The 5,873-nt window shown below is 37.7% G+C and overlaps 1 pseudogene; it reads left to right on the top strand.

The window, feature by feature from the left end:
* Positions 1-567: 567 nt before the first annotated feature.
* On the top strand, positions 568-3,531 carry LOC143887127 (pentatricopeptide repeat-containing protein At5g43790-like; annotated as a pseudogene).
* The last annotated feature ends 2,342 nt before the right edge of the window (positions 3,532-5,873 follow it).

Here is a 5,873-nt window from a genome sequence, read left to right as displayed (position 1 = left end):
TTGGTAGTAGCTATCTTGATAGAGTCTATCCTATCCATGTAACTACAGATTGGTAGAGATCAAGAGAACTGCAATCATGTAATCGATTATAAAGGAATGAATGTGGAAAGGATACAGAAGAGAGGACAAAACATTTTGCAGCCACTTTACATTTATGCTGATACCACATTGATTTGATGATCCAAATATCCAACCCTCTTAGATCAATCAAGCAATGATTTAATGATTTGTCAAGCAAATGTGTGTGTCCGCGATTGGTCCAGGACTACCTGGTCTGCCTGGGTATCCCTGATACAAATGTGTGTCCACGTGTGCTCTAAAAATTGATTTCATTTTCGATTATGAGAATTGATTTTGAGTTCAAAACTGATTATTATGCTTTAAATTAAAAGGGCAAATTTCAGTTGAATACTTAGGCTCTGTTTTTTAGTCCAAAACTGATTATTGAACTCAAAATTACGTAATTTTGAGTCCAACAGTCAGTTTTGGACTTGAGATCAATTATGAAAATCCAAAACACACAGGAGCACTTATTTTGAGTTCAAAACTAATTACATGACTCAAAATTGCGCATGATTTTGACTCAAAGAATCAGTTTTGCACTCGAAATCCAAAACATACAGGGTATGCCAATAAAAATCGGTATATTTGAAGTTGGACTCTCACATAGATCAACCTGCATGAAGCCCAAAAATCCAATCGTCAACCAAACTTCATTGCTCTTAGAAAAATGCAAGAACATAAAAACATTCAAGCAAATCCACGCCCATATGATCACCACAGGCCTCCTCCTCCACACCTTTCCTCTCAGCCGAATCCTTCACTTTTCCTCACTCCCTCCTTTATCCTCCATGCTAGGCTTAACCTACTCAATCTCCATCTTAAACCAAGTCTCTCAACCAACCATATTCCTCTTCAACACCCTCATCTCATCCCTTTCTACTCACAACCATACCCTTCTCGCATTCTCTCTCTACTCTCGAATACTTAGCGAAAAAACACTTAAACCCAATATTTTCACATACCCATCTCTCTTCAAAGCATGTGGGTCCCACCCATGGTTCAAACATGGTCGAGCCCTCCATGCCCAGGTGATAAAGTTCCTAGACCCCCCTTTTGACCACTTTGTTCAAGCCTCATTAGTCCATTTCTACGCAAAATGTGGCAAATTGGCCCTTGCTCGTTATATCTTTAGTCAAATTCTAAAACCTGATTTAGCTGCTTGGAACTCCATCATATCTGCTTATGCTCGTAGTAGCATTGGCTCTAGTGATATAAGTAGCATTGGCTCTAGTGTGGCATTTACCAACACTAATGGTTTATCCATTGAGGCTTTGTTTCTATTTATTGAGATGCAACTTTCACAAACAAGGCCTAATGAAAAAACTCTTGTGGCTTTGATTGGTGCTTGTGCTGATTTGGGTGTTCTTAGCCAAGGTGTATGGGCACATACTTACATAAAGAGGAATGATCTTAGTCTAAATCGATTCTTGGGCACAGCTTTGATCAACATGTATGCAAAATGTGGGCGCATCGATTTGGCTACTCAAGTGTTTGATACATTGCCCCAAAGAGACACTCTATGTTATAACACCATGATCCATGGGCTTGCAATTCACGGATCCGGCCAACGAGCTTTCCACCTTTTCGAAACAATGAAGTTTAAAGGCGTTGGGATAGATGATGTAACCTTATTGGTGGTGATGTGCGCTTGTGCACATGTTGCATTGGTGGACGAGGGACACCAATGTTTCAACTCTTTGAAGGGGCTTTATGGGATCGAACCGAAAATTGAGCATTATGGGTGCCTAGTTGATCTTCTCAGTCGAGCTGGGCAGCTCAAGGAAGCCGAGGAAGTCATTAGAAAAATGCCCATGAAGTCTAATGCAGTTTTGTGGAGGTCTTTGCTTGGAGCATGTAGAATTCATGGTAATTTAGAGTTAGGAGAGGAAGCACTAACTCATTTGATTCAGTTAGAGCCAGAGAATAGTGGGAATTATGTGCTTTTGTCTAACATTTATGCAAACATCAATAGATGGGATGATGTAAGGAGGGTAAGGAAAGTTATGAAAGATAAGGGTATTAACAAAACTGCTGGCTCTAGCTTGCTTGAAATGGATGGGGTCATACATGAATTTATGATGGGAGATAAGACACACCCAAATTCGCGAGAGATTTATGCCATGCTTGATGAGATTTCAAGGAAACTGCATGCCTCTGGTCATAGACCAAGCACCCACGAAGTGTTGTTTGATATAGATGTGGAGGAGAAAGAGTGTCCTTTCTTACCACAGTGAAAAGATAGCCATTGCTTTTGCTCTTGTCGCTTCCCATTCCAATGCACCTTTTCGAATTATAAAAAATCTACGCGTATGCGAGGATTGCCATGAAAGTACAAAGCTTATTTCACAAATATATAGACGAGAGATAATCATGAGGGATCGGAATCGGTTCCATCATTTTAGAAATGGGGCCTGTTCTTGTATGGATTACTGGTAGGAGCTAGGGCTAAGCAATTTTCATCTAAGGTTCAACAAAATATAGCAGAATGTTACAGGTCAGAAAGTATAACATCAATCATATGCTGGTTGTTTGGAATACCTAAGAACTGCCTTATCCAGTTTAATGTCATTGATGAAATTGAGAGGCTTTTTATGGTCTGGTACTTAACTCGCAACAAATATTCCATAAAATCAATTGGAATAACTGTCTGCAGAGTGCAGACTAAAATCAGGAAGGTGTCTTGGTTTAAGAAAACTGCAAAATTGGAACAAAGCCACATTATTGGAAATGGAAATGGTATTGGCTTTTGGGTTGACCCATGTTCATCTCAAAGTTTCTTAACTGATATCTGTGAAAAAAGCTCGTTGATACTTGATAATGATGATTGGAAATTTGATTACTTCACCAAGCCGATTCTTTCTGATATCAAGGAGCACATGAATACCCACTTTATCGAAGAGTTTTCAGATACCCCTCTGCAGGTTTGGGAAGAACTTGAACTTTTAAATTAGTTGGAATTCTATTTGGTTAGTCCATCATTATCTCCCATGGACTTACTATCCTTCAGTTCAAAGGTAATAACCATAAACATGCAATTTGTACTTGAAAGATTGTCCACAAGAAGATTAAAACTAAGGATAAATTGAGGCAGTGCATCCGAAATCTGATTGAATTGATCATATCAATAATCAGAAAGACAAGAGTGAGTGCTCAGATCGATGTTCGGATGATTCAGATCGACGATCGGGTCGAAGATTTGACCGAAAACTATAATCAGAAGACGGATCAACTGATGGCGTTTAAGCGATCTCAGCGCATCCAAGATCGGCACCCATAAAAAAAAAAGAGATTGATATGCAGAGAGAGAGAGAGAGAGAGAGAGAGAGGCATATGAGTGATGTCACATGCTTACCTATCTGATGCCACCACAGGCATCAGATAGGAGGCATATGAGTGATGTCACACATGAAAACTTCCAATTTTGATACCTGGTTAGATTTGTGAACTATTTCTAAATCTAAAACGGTACCGAAATAAAATCCCAATTCATATATTGAGTTTCTCTCAAATGGAATCTGTTTCCATTCCCTAGATTTTTTCATTTGTATTTCTTTAAAAGTTAGCTACTACATAACTGTTGTACTTTGGATCAATTACTGTTGCATGCTGTAGAGTTGAAAAAATGACGAGAAAAAGTTGAGTTTTGAAAAAACACTAACAAATGCTACTTTATTAAAAAAGAACTTTTTAAGACGAAAATACCCCTAACCATACTTTATCTTTCTCTTCTTTGTTTTTACACTTTATCTTTCCGGCGATAGAAGCCTTCTTCTCCGGCGAAAAAAGTCTTCCTCTCCGGCGAAACATCTTCATTTCTCCGGCATATGCCCATTTGTCTTGAGAGGTTAGAAGGAGTTCTCTAGAGACGCCCCTTTCTCATTTTCTTTTTCTTCCTCCAAATATCCAAAATCTCATTATCTTTGTAAGTATTTCCCCTTTTCTAGTGGTTGTAGCCAAAATCAGTTGCCCAAAGAGCTTTCACTAGGCAAAAGGGTAGTGGAAGCCAAAATGGTACTCGAAGCAAAATGTAAGTTTGGCAAAAATGATAGTCGAAGCCCAAAAAATGCCAGTTGAAGCCAAAAAAAAGTTACTCCAAGCCAAAAATGATAGTCGAATCCAAAAAATGATAGTCGAAGCAAAAAACCAGTTATTCGAAACCTAAAAAAGTTTAGTCGAAGCGAAAAACACAACGGCGAATGTTACAGAAAACACATTTTTCACTTCGACCAAGTAATTTTTGGCTTCGACCAAGTAAATTTTGGCTTAGAATATCCTGTTTTGGCTTCGAGTACCTGTTTTTGCGTTGAGAAGAAGAGGGGGAGATCTCTGAAAATAACTAATCATTTGATGTCCATTGGATAGCACGAAAATGATAAACATATGACTTTGCCATATCATCTCTTTTACAAGTTTAGAAATTAAGAGAGGTAGTGGAGTTTTCCATTAGCCACAGTAACACAACAAAAAATTATCAAATGGGGTTTCTCAACATGGCCATAATCCAATTTCTCCTTCTCATCTTCCCATTCTATTTTATTCCTCTGCTCACATGACGATATAAATACTGATAGATCGGTGCTCTTGGCTTTCAAGAAAGGCATAGTTGTTGATCCTCGGAATCCCTCAGGACAAAGGAGCATCTGCTGCTAGAGAAATGAGATTTTTCGCCGGAGAAGAAGGCTTCTATCGCCGGAAAATCTCGTCGTTTCACACAAAATGCGTCGGAGTAAAACCTAGAAATGAAAGAGTGTAAAACCTGCAAGTAAAAGAGTAAAATGGTAAAACCAAGAAGAGAAGAGAAAGATTAAAGTAAGTTGAGGGGTATTTTCGTACCTAGCAACATTTATTTTAATAAAGTAGCATTTGTTAGTGTTTTTTCAAAACTCAACATTTTCTCGTCATTTTTTCAACTCTCCAGCATGCAACAATAATTGATCCTTGTACTTTTAATAAAGTGAGGAGTGCCCTCATCAAAATACTAGCCTATGTTTTTTTTACCCGGAATTCATCTAGGATTCTAGGAACCTGGGCGCACCTTTTATTGATAGAAGAAATAAAGTACAAGAGGGGGACACACAGGATAGGACCACTGGTCCCAATGAAACCTTAGTATTGATATAAATCAATGGAAATTTGTCATCTTTCAAAAAAAAAAAATATATATATATATATATATATATATATATATATATATATATATATATATATATATATATATATATATATATATATATTAGGAATGCCAAAGGAGTTACATCTTAAAGCACCCCCTAGCTCTCTTCTAGGTAGGTCCTTATAGTGGCTATGATTCTCTTTTCTTTCACAGGCAAAATTGTCTAAAGAGTCAGCAACCTGGTTAGCTTCTCTAAATTGATGAATCACTTTCGGCCTCAACTCTAAAACCAAAGATCGAAGCTTCTGCCAATAATCTTTAATAGACCATGGGGGATCCTTCTTATCAATGACCATATAAATCAAGGTTTTACTATCCGCTTCACACCGAATATTAAATAGACCAAATACTATAGTACATCAGCCCATCTAACTTACTTCTAGTCTCTGCCTGCAAGTTAGTCCCATAATCATAAAAATGAGAAAAATCCAATAAAATCTCACCTTTATGGTTTCTTATAATTCCTCCTCAACCCGCTATATAGAATTAGTTGCCTTCATTAGCTATTATTTTCTAGAGCAATGATAGATTCAAGGGCGCCCTTGTATAAAGAACCGGAAAAGGGCTGATGATTGGTTCCACGTCATTAAGTGTAACCGAAATTACCTTTTCAACTGATTTTAAACGAATACACTTT

Source organism: Tasmannia lanceolata, unplaced genomic scaffold (genome assembly GCF_043159265.1).
Source record: "Tasmannia lanceolata isolate RefF3 unplaced genomic scaffold, GAP_Taslan_0.1 ptg000012l, whole genome shotgun sequence".
Taxonomy (NCBI): Eukaryota; Viridiplantae; Streptophyta; class Magnoliopsida; order Canellales; family Winteraceae; genus Tasmannia; species Tasmannia lanceolata.
This window is presented reverse-complemented; position numbering and strand designations above follow the sequence as displayed.